At 33.1% G+C, this 14,539-nt stretch overlaps 1 long non-coding RNA gene across 1 annotated transcript in view; it reads right to left on the bottom strand.

The window, feature by feature from the left end:
* Positions 1 to 12,598: 12,598 nt before the first annotated feature.
* Positions 12,599 to 14,539, bottom strand: part of LOC120307805 — a 54,413-nt gene continuing 52,472 nt past the window's right edge. Inside the window, exons 3-4 of the long non-coding RNA XR_005556656.1 lie at positions 13,448 to 13,549; positions 12,599 to 12,831 (exon numbers count right to left, since the gene is read on the bottom strand). This is a non-coding gene — a long non-coding RNA (uncharacterized LOC120307805). The remainder of the gene's footprint in view (positions 12,832 to 13,447; positions 13,550 to 14,539) is intronic.

The following is a 14,539-nucleotide window of genomic DNA, read 5'->3' as shown; positions in this document are numbered from 1 at the left end:
ATTTCCCAAAATGGAATCTAAACACCATTATGAAGTAACAGTTAGAAATGAGATTACAAAACTAGAGAGAGGGGGAAAAACCTCTCTCCATGGGCACATTTTGAGAAATTAAATCAGACAACATCCGAACATGCAATGGCTTAAGAAAGATATATCATAAAAGAAAATAGAGGAATACTTTTTATTGTCCAAAAATGAGTGCTACCCCCAAATGTCATAAAAATAAAAGAAAATGTTATTTTGGATAATAAATGTCAATTGTACTGAGATAAGGCTCAAAATACCTTAGCTACATAATAACTAGATGTAGCAAAGTCACACAGAAGGATTTTAAAAAACCATGATAGAGTTGGAAATATATTATACTGGCATTTACGTAAAATGTACAGATTCATAGTCAATAAGAATTAGCAGAAATGTGAAAATGTAGATAGTTTTTGAAAATGTCACAAAAATTTATAGGATTATAAAATTTAATGTGATTGACACCTGATATTACTGTCCTTAAAAAAATCGTATTTGGTTTATTGCTGTGGTCTGTCCAACAGACAGTAATGCTGAAGACAAGGAATTGAAAAAGATTACAAAATGCAAAGATTTGTAAATAGAGACCATGAATGAATTAGAATTTTTCAATATGCAATATCACAGGGCTTAAAATGAATTGGAATTGTTACATTTGGAACTATTTATGACAGTTGAATTACAAAACCCAGCATAAATGATTAGATGGCATCCTTATGATTCCCAAGTTCAGGGTTCAAATCACAAAGAGGGGATATAGCACACAGTGGAAGAAGAAAAATGAGGGAAAACCCAAAATTTGAGTGGTATACCCAGATGTGCTGAATGTTTCCTCCTTATTCTTTTCTCAGAATCATTCATTGAATTATATTTTTGAACCAGTTTTTCTTATTATTAGAAATTGCAATTAATTATAATGGCTGTGGCAAATCATTATAGTAGCAAAATTGAAAAGGTGAAAGTTTATGCTGCAAGATATTTCCCTTTATTTTCAGCCCAAAAGAGTTGAAAATAGATATAGGAGATGGGGAAAAACAATATGTAGTGGAAATGCTTGATAATGCTTCTTTCCATCTTCATGACAAAGGACTTTTGATATGAAATATATTGGGAAAAAATAGGGAGCAATAAAAATGTAGAATTTAAAAATCATTAAAGATGCCAACAATCTATTTCTGTTGCATGCTATTATATTTTTTTTATAAATTAAACAATCAGTGAAAGATACAATCAATATGGTGTTTCTGTAGAAACAGAAACCTCATCTGTACAGTAATTAGAATATAGATGGATGGTGTTCCAGATGGTGCACATGCAATGAGAAGACTATTTTTGTAGCAGATGGTATTATGGACCATGGATAAAGCTACAGGATAATCATTATAATATTGTGACATGTCATGTTGTATGAATAAATACAGCAAAATTCAGGAAAAAAAGGCACAGTTATAAAAAAGTTAAATAGCTGAAAGCTAATATGGCATTTATCCAAATGAATTCTTAAGGAAGAAAGTAATTCTACAATAGATAGAAAAAATAGACATTTTAATTTATTCTGATTTTTTGAGTGTGCACATATATAAGCACAGATGTGTGTGCACACATGTTTGGATAGAAACATAGTTTCAAAAATTTCATCTTTCTTAGTCTACATTGTGAACATATACTGACTATCTCTCTCTGCCCCTCTCTCACACTTATCTATCACACTTATCTGCCCCTCTCTCACACTTATCTGCCCCTCTCTCACACCTATCTATCTATCTATCTATCTATCTATCTATCTATCTATCTATCTATCTATCTATTTAATTTCTTAGCTGAGGAAACCAATATTGTCAAAACACTTCTGTGGTCATGTAGTCAGCATGACTAGATGCTGAGGCACATGGAACATTGTTACCTTCCCACCAAAATGGTACCTATTTATCTACTCACATTTGCATGCTTTCGAACTGCTAGATGGGCAGGAGCTGGGCCAAGTAATGAGAGCTCACCCCATTGTGTAGTGTGCTCACTGGTCAGTATTTTTTTGGGGGGGGTCTTGTGCTCTAAAAGAATGTATGAAAAATCAACTAGATAACTTTTAGTTGTACTTGTTTCAGGTTTTCAAAGAACTCCACTGATGCATTAAAATAATCTGCACATCAGTAACCTAAACTAATATTTAAGGCCTAAATAAATGATATTTTATGAAATAAATTCAATAGGGATGATTTATTATTTTATTAAGGAATTTATATTATACTTTTTAGTGTAATACACATTTCTTAAATTCCTGATTGGAGAAGGAAACAAAATTTAATGTCACCAATCACCACACTGATATAAAATATTGTGCCAAAATTAGTCTTCTATTTTCTAGAAATTTATCTTGATCTGTGAAGGATTTCATTTTTCTACTTAATTTTCTGGGTGCTTTACAATTTCATTACACACTTATCTTACAAGTAGTAAGCAGCATAAAGTTTCTACTTGATATTTATAAGATGTATCAAGCTTATACTGGAAACTTGTAATTATTTATGATGCAGAAGCTCTGCTGCCTCAGCAATCACTTTAAAGATGCACTAAAGAGTCAGCTTCCGTGAATATAGTGTGATTATCTATAGAGGGCAGCGTTCATTTGCACTTCCCATTCATTTTGTGGAACATTACTATACAGTTTTTCAAACTGCTTGATAATAAACAGTGCTTTAACTGGAGCACAGAACAGAACTGTAATTCATTACTGACTACAGTGAATTAAATTGATACATTTAGCATTCATGACAGGCAGCTCTAAAGACAGATCACATAATTTCTTATTTCAAAAATTGTTTGAATTAGTGAAATATGACTATAATAGCAACATTTATTTGATAATTCTATCCTCTAGAACTATAATTATTTATTTACCTTTACTAGCCAATTAATAATTGTCATAAAATACTACTGATGGTATAAATATAAATTAAAAGAAGGACTAGGGGAGATATGATAGCAGTGTCCCATAAGAAAAAAAAATATTTTGATAGCATTTTTAAGGTAAATACTAGCGGCTTATTTTTTTACAGAAACACTAATCAGATAATCTGCTGTCTCCTGTCTGGTATCAACTAGCAACACAAAATCCACTTGCTTTAGGACAAAAAAGCTCAGTATTCAGGTCTGAATCTGCCAAGGAAAGTCTATCTGAGATTGGATCCCCTTAAGACAGCGGTTCTCAACCTATGGGTCCCGACCCCATTTGGGGTCGATCGACCATTTCATGGGGGTCTCCAAGCAAGGCTGTCCGTCATTTTTTCCCCCTTTTCTGGCGGCCTGCTCCGTCTCTGCCACTTGCCAGCTACGCCTTGGCTGGCGCAGGGGCGGCACCACGCATGTGCGGTGCTCCCAGGCAGGGAAAGTCCTCGACTTACGACCGGTTGGGTAGTCCTCAACTTATGACTGGTTTACTCCTCAACTTACGACCAGTTGGGGGTCGCGGCATTAAAAAGGTTGAGAACCACTGCCTTAAGAGAAGCAATTCCTTGGGAATAGAATCCTACTTGTCAGCAGTAGCTTTCTTTGAAGGACTTGATATTTGGCAGTTAGGAACCTAATCTTTAACTTCAGAGACTTCAGTTCTAAACCAGCATTAAAGAGGAAAATTTCTTGCTCCTGGTTCTAAACTTTATGTGCTCTTTGGTAGCTTTTTTTGTGGTTAAAATAGTTCTTATACTGTTGCTGATTCACTTGATTTTATATTGGATTTTATGATGACTAAGCTAAAGCCACTAGAATTTGCTTTCCATATTAAATTGATCTGAATTTGTAAATATGAATTAGCAAAATTGTTTTATCTCAGTATGGCTTAAATAAAAGTGCAAAACAAAAACTGCTAAAATTTTATACTAGTAGTCATGGTCCATCAGTGTGCCTTTTGAAAGCTATAAATTAGAAGTCTGGCTCTTTCTTCAATGTATGATTTTGATTTTATCTTTTAGAGCATGAGGAGGTAAGCATGACTGATGTATGATTATTCATAAAGCATCATTCAGGAAGTATTTTAGATTATCTTAAACAATAGACATTATTCTCAGTATAATTCTTTCAGGGGTTTTTCTTATAACTGTATAAGACTGTATAACAGCTTAATGCTTACTGTTTTTTTCTGTTTATATTTTTATGCTTTATTTCAATATTTATTTATAGATTAAAGCTTGCCAAAGTAAGTAAGCCTTTTGCTTGAAAGTTCTGTAATGTTTTATTATGTCTAGGATTTCTTTGAAAAGCTACTGAATGCAACACTATTAGCTATTACAATACTGCTTTGGAAGAAGATTAGAGAAAAAAAAAACCTTGAAAAGTATAGCTCACTACTTGATAATTAATTCAAGCTCCTGACCAGAGATGTATGGTTATTAATCAGAGTTGAATAAAAGAGTGAGAGGATTTAATCTTTTAACAACTCTGCTATAATTCATGTGTTTTTGATATGCATACCAGCTAGCCACGCAATCCATACCCTAGATGTGGGTTAGGGCTTCTGCTGAACCCAAAGGAAAATAATAAGAAATTATACTCCAGCAACAAAGTATTATTTATTCTGATTCATTATACATAGTTTTTTTTTTCAAGATAACTAAGTTTTTGGTACAATTTATGTGAATCACAAAACTCAGGCAGCCTAGAAGTTTAAGAAGGAGATAGTGTTAAGGATGTACTTCCAACTCAGCTTAATGCCTTAGGGAATCCATACAATTACAATATTTAAAAACAGGCATAAAAGAGTGCCAAGCTCTTTCCAAAGTTGTAGTGTAATGTGAAAGCACATGAAGGAAAGGATCAGTGTCACGTGTTTCCCCAGGCTCATTATAAGACATTCCTTTTATACTTTATTGGCCATGAAGGAGACATTTAAAGGGGGAAAGTAGGTATCATTTATCCTCACATTTTTTTTCTGCCCAGTACAAAGAGCTGCCTGTGTTATTCAAAATATTAATAGGAAAACAATAAAAATAGAAAATAATGGAAAACGGCAAAACACTGAACTCTCAAAATGGATGAATAGCAAAGGAAACTTACATTTGCCTTTCACCTGTCTGTTGCTCACAAATGAGGTCCTTGTCATGCTGGATCAGTTTCTTGCCAAGTGAATGTGTCAGTCTGAGGAATTTGCTTCCTTTGCATGTCATGGTAATCAATCATTTCTCAACAGGAACAGATGTTAAGGTTCAATGGTAGCTAAGATGGATTTTAATCTTATTTATCAGTTTTAAAAAAAATCAATCTGTTTTGCTCTCTGAATTTGGAGAACAATATTATTACCTGGCTATTGCTATTGTTTGCATTTTTTAAAGGTAATTATGTCTAGACAATTATTTAGTCTATTGATGATTTTCTCTGATGGTTAAGCACTATTTTATTCATTGGAATAATGTAATTATTTTTGTAATATATTATCTATTATTCTGTGTCTATCACCCTCATATAATAAGGGACAAGTGCTGGCCTTGCACTGTGTGACATTCTTTAAGGTAACTGGCTACTTGATCTATTCCACAAAAATCCAGTTTTCCAATGAGAGAACATCACATCCTTGGTCATCTGTACTTCTGGATATCAAATATGGTAATTTATAACTGGAAAATATCTCCCCTACTCTCGTTCCCCCCAATCTTTATTTTAAAACTAAGCATTTCCAAATTTCTTTGCTTTATTTTTTTCTTACAGTGCGACCCGAGATATCTGTTCCTATAAACTTGAATTAAATGCATTTTCAACACTTTTATTTAACAAACAGTAGCAATGGTACAATGACAATTGACCAGTTTATATTGCTATATTTACTCACATTTGTATTAAGATGCAGGTTTTGTTTAGGAATACCTGTGGGCAAGGGGCCCATCCCTAACTACATTCTTATAATTAGTCCCAGTGAAACAAGCTCCTATTTCTAAATCTTTAAAGGGAAGGTATATGCTATATTTGAGAATATTGGTAACAAAATAGAAAAGCCCACAAAAATGAAAAGAATAAGATGAAAAGACGATATACTGCATGCCGTACATAAAAACAAGTGAGAGAACTTTACAGGGCAAATATATAAATTATTTATCCTTTAGCATCTTTTGGGTTTTGTCAGATTGGAACAAAAGGAATATTAAAAAAGAAAGAGAGAAAAAAAGAGAGAGGCCCTTGAGACATAAAGAATAAAGGCATCAATTTTCTTCCTTCCTACACAGTCAGTTCTTTAAAACAATATCATTTATCAGAAAAGATTGCAGGAAGTATGCTCAGAAAAGTGACATTAAAGAATTCATAGAGCCCAAGGGCAGAAAGCAAAACTAGAGGTGCTCAGGCTTGTTTTCTTCTGATTCCCTTTGTTTTGTTTTGGCATAGATAGCCTTTATTATATTAAGATGCTAGATCAGGAGTAACAAGCACAGAATTAATTTAGTTTATCTGCAGTGCCAAAAGCAGATGCAACCGAAACTAAAGTGTTTTATAAATGGTGCTGTGCTTCCTTTCTTGGACTTCCATTTCAGATGGAAGATACTGTAGCTTAATTCTTCAAATAGAAGGGTTAAAAAAAATCTCTTGATTGAAAAATAGCTGACAGGATGTCTGAATATACTCCAAAACCTGGCCATATTAACCTTTCCTAACATTCATTTATGGTCCTACTCAACACCTTGTCAACACCTTCGTGTTTCTGATAACACAATTCTTTCCACTGAAGAATACACAGTACAACTACTTGATTCACAGTAAAGCAGTGGTGTCAAACTGCCGGCCCACAGGCCGGTTTCATCATACCGGAGCCATGCCCACCCCATTGCTGGCAATGGTGAAAAAGCTCGGATACGTTGTGTGACATCACGTGACATCACGAGTTTGACATGTCTGCAGTAAGGTAACAGAATGAAAGCAGCATCTACTTTTTTTAGTTGCAACTAGCTTCCTGTCTTTATAAGGCAATTCAGAACAAATATAGTGTTTCTACCATTAGGTAGAACTGGTCCCATGGATTCTCATATATAAGACTGGGAATATCATTAGAGCTGGCTGAACCCTCTTTATTCATAGAAGGTTTTTGAATAATGTTATAGAAACAGGTTTTATCTTAATCCACACATGGTGACCTTTAATTCAACCAGAAAGTGGTGAGAGGGCACTCTCATGAGCTATAATCTAGATTTTGCTCCTTTACATCATAATGTAAGATTTTTGGACCCTTTAAATAATAATTAGGGGATCGGGGAGTTAAATCTCCATCCTCCTGTCCCTTTGTCTCACATACAAACATATACCTCTTGTTTCAATATCAACTTCATTTCATAAGTATACAAAATGAGAGCAAACTCCATTCCCTTCTAGCACTGATGATGTTACTTAACCAAGGACTTCCTTTATTGCCACAAAAAATCAGTAAGAAAGCTCTCATTGAAATACCCCTCATGGTTTGAAATTGCAATTTACATACAGTAAAACCTCTGAAAGGGACTGAACGAAAGTGGTTAACATACGGAGGTAGTCAATATACATAACAACTGTATGGATATTAGTGGTGGGATTTAAATATTGAACAACCGGTTCTCTCTGTGGATGCTACTTCCGGAAGTCCATTCTGGGCCTGGGCAACAAAAAACTAGCTACCGGTTCTGCTGAAGTGGTATGAACTGGCTGAATCCCACCACTGACAGATATGTACATGTACCTCATTTTATTGTACAAGTTTTATTAGAGAATGTCTTACAAAAACATACATAATGAGAATACAGGAAAATCATACAATACTGTATCATACAAAATCAATACATTTAAGTATGTATTCTTTTCTCATGGTTTGACCTTTCTTTCTGAAAATAAGAGTCAATTTTAGTCTGTTTCTTATTCTTTTTATGGCAGTAAGCGGAGAAAGGACTCACCAGGCTGGCCGTACCATTTAGCATACCTGGGCATTTTTCCATTGCAAATGATTATCTGCAATTTCTGTGTCCTCCTCACTTAATTCTTCTGCTTCATCAGTTGCTTCCAGAATTTTCTGCTGGGTTGTACCTTGGTCAATACTGATTGGAAAATTAATTCTGGGTCAGGGTTAGGGTTTTGCTTCTGCAGATGGACCATAGGTTTGTGTTTTAGCAATGACCCACTGCAGAAGCTGGGCTCAGTAGTGTATTTTGAATGTTTTGATTATGCCTTGGTAAAAGGTTGAATTTTTAATATAGTATTTGGAGGCAAACAATTTAGTTTCACATTTGTAAGATGATTTACTTGGGGATGGCTAGGACAATTGACCATTACAAGGAGAATGGACTGTTTCTACTTCTTTGTTTTTCGGTCTATATCTCTTATCCACTCCTCAAACAGGGCACCAGTCATCCATGCAGATTTGTTAGATTTCCAGGTGACAGGAAGATCTTTGGGCTGCAGGTTCTTGAATGAGTGTGGTTTTGCCGATTTACTCATCATGAAAGTTTTTAGCTTCTTTCCAGTTAAGCTAGCACACTGTGAAACATTATTTAGAAAGTTTTCTACTCTTACATTTGTCACCCCTTATAACAAGGCTCCTGTCAGGCATCGCCTTGGAAAAGAGTCAACACTCATCAGCATTAAAGAAGTCATCATCTTTACTGCTGAATCAAAGTAAAAAATATTGTATTCTTTGATGTTCTTTTTGAAAGAAATTCATTGCTACCAATTCTGCATTTCACTTTTCTTGCCTTTGGTGCAGACTGGACTCAACTGGTCAAAGTTATAAATAGTAAATTAATACTATGTGTCAAGGTCCAGGTGGTCATGATACAACTTACAGAGTGGTCATTACAGAGTGATTGGCTTTCTATTGTGTATATATAGTGTATGTCTGGTGTACGAAAATTAGGTCAGATGGCATTTGGATCCCCAAAAGTTGTCTCGCATGTATCCAAATTTACAGCCCAAATGTTGGAGATGTGTAAATTTAGATGAAACTTATTTTCATATCTGGTGGACCTGTAGAGATATTAAAGCCTTTTGGATTAAGATTTGGTGGAATATTCAAAAGATTTTTAAGAGAAAGATAAAGTTTACTCTGCAATTAATTTTGTTGGGTATTATTGTAGATTTTGATGTTAAAGAAATCAATTTGATGTTGAATCTTATAACAGCTGCAAGATTATTGATGGGGCAGTATTGGAAGAAAAACCCACTGCATGCTTTGGAAGAATGGATACTTAAGGTGTCTAATTTAGCAGAAATGGTGAAAATCTCCGCCTACTTGAAGGACCATTCACAAGAAAGATACATTATGCTTTGGAGAAGATGGATTGATTATATTCAAAAGAAATATGAAACTGAAAAGTATTACCTTGCTTTTGAGTAGATTTTAGATAATTATTAATAGTTTTAATTATATTATTATTTTTGTTTTAATTTGTTAATATTTATTTTGAGGAGTTAAAGTGTGTTATGGTTTTGATTGATAGTATAGTTGGTTTATATTAGTTAGATTATGTTTGTTTATTTGTTACCCTGTAATCAGCTCTGGGAAGTGGGGGAAGGGGGGAAGGGGTGGGGGGGGTTATATTGTAATAAATTTGTAAAACTTTTAATAAAAAAAAGAAAATTAGGTCAACTTAGGGAGGTGGTCAATGTAAGCAAGTGGTCAACTATGGAGGTTTTGCTGTACTTTGGCAAAATATAATATTTTACTAAAATGCAAATTTTTAAGCATACAAAGAAAATTTATATGCTTATATCTGATTGTGAAAGAAGATACACTTTGATTTGATTCCTGTCACTAAGTAGAATTTCATGACAGAACATACATTTTACTTATCATAGTGAATCTTGTCATGTCCTTTTTGAAAGTATTAAGTGCAATTAGGGATTTTGGCTAAACATTTGGTCATTCACTACTATTTTAATAATAACAATAACTATAACTTGTGCACTGATATGCAAAGTAATGTACATATATAATCTATTGATTATTTAATTATTGAAAACAACAATAACTATAAATCAAAAATCATGGTTTGTATTTAGTTTGTGGAACAACCTGGATGCAGGTTTAATCTCACCATTAGACTGACCCACAATGAATACCCCAACTGACTTCAAGTCATATCCAAATGCATTTCATAAGCTTTCCTTTGATAAACTGCTTCCTTGTCCCCTACATTAATATAAGACAATCCTTTTTCTCCTAGTACAACATGTTTATTGGTTCTACAATTACTGAATGCAATATCTCCATAGTAGGATTATATATTTAAGCAAACTATGTCTCATTACCTGTTCAACTAAATCTGTCATTTATTCCACTTTTAAAGGTAGGCTGCATTTAACAATGATGACTTTGCCATCAGCAGTATAGAAGAACTTTAGTATCAGTTGCTGTAACTAGCACAGCCTTTGCTAATGATCAGTATTCTTTGCTTTTATTAAGTGTCAGTAATAATTTGCCAGCTTGGTAGCACAAAGTACTGAGTGTGCAGTTTCTAATTCTTATACTTTTAAGAAAAAAGTTATCAAGCTTTGGGGGATTTAAATAGAATTTAAATGTAACCTATCACAAGAAATAAAAAAAAAACATTTCTAAATGAACTTTTTAATGCAATAAGCTCTGTATAGCTGCAAGGAAAATAACTTTGTGATATTAGATAGTTTTAGAAACAAAATTAATACATTTCTAGGAGAAAATTGCATAAGCAGTGATTGCAGCCATGATGGTCTTTACTGTGAAACCCTTATCGCATCAAATAGTAATGAAGTATGACATTTAAATCCTTAGCCATTCTGAATGGTGATTCAGAAAATGGAACATTGCTGATATCTTTGACAAGGCAAATGTATGAGCTAAAAGAAGATGCCAAGTTCAGATAAGCTATTTATTTTTACTGACCTTAGTCAATCTTGTCCTTGTTTTTAAAATATTTTATCCAACCAAGAGACAACAGAATATGACATTTATTAGATGTGTCAAAAGAGGCAGGTGGACAAATAAACAGCAAGGATTATCAAAAGTATATGAAAAGAAGACCAGTAATAGCACTGAAATATATTTTAAGCACATTACTGTAAAAATTGTCTTTAGCAACATTATAGACATAATAATAAAATAACATTTTTCCTGTCTCATGTGCTGGCTTCAAGAGTTCCAAAAGGGGTTACAATAGTTGAGGAATCTCAGCTATAGTCTTCATTTGATCTAAGAATTTATAGGTATTTTGAAGCCATTATTAACTCTCAACCAAACTCACATCACAGAATATGTATGTCTTTCATTAACCACTAGTTCCTTGAAGAAAAGAGGGATAAAAGTGGGATTAACACATTCAAATGTACTATAACATCAGAATTCTTCTGTGTAAAAATATGTGTTAGAATAATATATTTTTTTATCTTGAGATTAGATTGTTTTTAGTTTTTGAAGAATCCTGTGCTAAATATTTAGTGTATATACATGTGTACAGAAACATTCATTCATTCACTCATTAATTCCTGCATATTTAGGGATATTATTAAAGCCCTAATAATATCTGTGCAGAACTAGAGGAAAATATAAGCTAAACTCAAACTAAGATAAAAAACTATCAACTGCCAACAACCAATGTGATGTGTAATCTGCCAATCTTCTATGGAATTTAATAATGTAATGTGTCAAACTGGATTACACAATGGTATGTACTAACAAGAATAAACCAGATTTGTTAGCATCTTCATTGCTTTCTCAAAGAAATCACACAGACAATTGGGTAACTTGGATCAAAGTATATTTTTATATTTTCTGTTTACTTTATCCTTCCTTACTGTTATAGTATGACTTAATTGCTATTGGGCATGAAATGAAATCTTGATTGGTATCAAAGTAGAGTTGATTAGGAATAACTTTGTCTCCAGGCCTATATGCATAAATGTTTAGTAGAAATATTGTGAATGCATAAGACAAGCAATCTGAGAAAAATGCTTCATTAAATACTTGAAGCTAATCCTTTTAAGAAAAGAAAATTGCATTTCTCATTAGCCTTTCTCTATTTTTTTTTTCAAATGTTCTTTGTTAAAATTACTGTTATCTCACTGTTCTGTAGTACTAAGTGTTGTACTGAACAGTTTCTTTTGTGGCTAAAATGGCTGAGGGCTCCCTCCACCCTTTCTTTTAGGAGTAGGTTAGCCTAAGAATGAAAAATCCTTCTGATTTGTGTTGCCTTAATCTACTAATCAGAGCTCATAAGCACAAAAATAGCTGAGCAGACTTTAAACCACAAATTTTCCTTCAGTATTAATGGTAAGTGTAGTTGTTTGTCAGTTTGCTTTTTACTCTTTTTCTTTTTCATCCCCAGGACTACCTGGGAGAAGGGTGGGGAGGGGAACTAAAATGAAATGAAGATGTACTGCAGTGTTTTTAGAACTGAAACATGTAATTAATTAATATTTAATAAGTTAAATAATAGAGGTCCTCTTGATTGTTTTTAAATAAATAGCATTTTAAAAAATAAATTCAGTAATAGAAGACCACAAGAGTAGAAGAGCTATAAGTAGAACTCATCTTGAGTAGCAATTGAAAGCAAATTGATGGGAAGTCATTTTAAGGGCTAATCTGTACTTACCACTGACCCAGCATGAAAATGAAGTACTTACCATTTCAGAAGGGCAAGGATGCATGACATCATCAATCTGCTATGACAGATGGGAAAGACCATCTCCACTTAAGTGTTCTGGTTCATCTTCCATAGTAATAATACCGTACTAACATTAGCAGGTCAATCTGGTTCACCTATAATGCTTCATTCCATACTACAGAAATATCATTCTTCCACTTTTCTGAGAATAGTCTTCAGTTTGTCCATTTTTCTCCTTTGGAAAGGAAATTTTAATTAACATCCTGCTTTAAGACCATCAAGACAGATGAAAACTCTGAGTAGCTCAAAGCTTGGTATCTGTTTTGTGACATTGTAATTGATCTTATTTTTAATGGTTAAATATGGCTCTTGATTTTAATTGTTATTAAATTATTATTATTAGTTTAGAATGAACAACACTTTTTGCTTCACAGCTTTTTTTCTTGCATACCAATGTAATCAATATGGATTTTTTAAGAACATTTATGTATACTGTTCATAGACTATGTTTCATAGAACAATATTTTAAGATACTGTTCTGTCTTTACATGTTTCAATGAATTGGAAGTTCCCAGTATACAAATTATGTTGCAACAGAACACTATCGTTTATGAATTCAGGAATTGCAATAAATTACTGCAAATAACTAATGTTATAAAGATTATAATGGAAATGTAACCCTATCCCCATGCCTCGCACTGGAACCAGATATTATAAATAATCCTTGCTGTATATTCTTCACATTTATGTTTCCCATTGTTGCCAGAAGTTGCTTACCTTGATCATTGCATCTGTTTTGTACATGCATACCAATGAATATTTCATAGCAATTATCCATGGTTGGTACATACCATACTGAGTAAACCTTTTGACTGTTTCTGTCTTTTCTATAGTCAGGTTATCATTATGAAGATGGAGAATCACAATGTAGTCAATATGTATAATCACAAATTCTAAAACAGGAAAAAAAGCCATGATTTCATACTTAAAAGAAATATACCTTCACATATTATATTAATCGCTAAAAGTGATATTTCCTTTATAAATATGATGATCATATAAATGTGATGAAGAATTATAGATTCTTAATAGAGTCAAAGTCAGTGTCTCCATGTTAAAAGTTTGGATGTGTAAATCACATATTCTTACTGAAAAAACTATATCCAACTGGAAGAATGTTTTTTCTGACTCCACAAGAGATCATGTCCATTTCTGAAATTCAGTTAAAGCTCAACTTAGTGAATTATTAAATAAATTGATTCCTAGTTAAATCTTAGCATGCATGAGAAAAATATTCATTGCTAACTACAGGGATTTTATTTAAAGAATTTTGACTAGATTGGCTTTGCATTATATTAATTATTTTAAAAAAAACCCAAAATACTATTTTCATTCTATAAATTTGCTCTAATTTTGATTCCTTAACTTTTGTTTTGTTCTATGGGAAAATTCACATTTTATGGCTTATATCAAATAAAAGTTATTTTAAAAAAATTGATTAAAACACTTCAGAGCAAGAATACTAGCAGTAAGGCAGAATAATGTTTATAAACTGAAACTCAAGGTCAGGGCAATCTTATTTCTGAGGCCAGTAGAGTCTTTTTATTGTGAATCTCCATACTCTGAATCAAAACCAACTGGAATTTGGCACAATGTTTTTCTCTGGAGTATGAGCTTTGGTAAACTATCTCTGATGCACTGGATATTTGTCAAAAGGATGTTTATGTACAATGAATTTCTGTTATATAAAGTGGAAGCTACAGAAGATAAACATCAATGGCCAGATCTAGACATGAATAAAACTAGTTTACTTACCTAAAATATAAATGTGCCCCTGGCAATTGTCATAGCCATCTGGATATTCAGGAGTAGTGAATAGCAATAGCACTTAGACTTACAGTATATACTGCTTCATAGTGCTTTTTTACAACCCTTTCTAAACA

This window comes from Crotalus tigris, unplaced genomic scaffold (assembly GCF_016545835.1).
Source record: "Crotalus tigris isolate CLP2741 ecotype Arizona unplaced genomic scaffold, ASM1654583v1 scf7180000017823.751728, whole genome shotgun sequence".
Lineage (NCBI taxonomy): Eukaryota > Metazoa > Chordata > Lepidosauria > Squamata > Viperidae > Crotalus > Crotalus tigris.
Note: the sequence above shows the minus strand (reverse complement) of the source record. Positions and strands in the feature narration are given on the sequence as shown.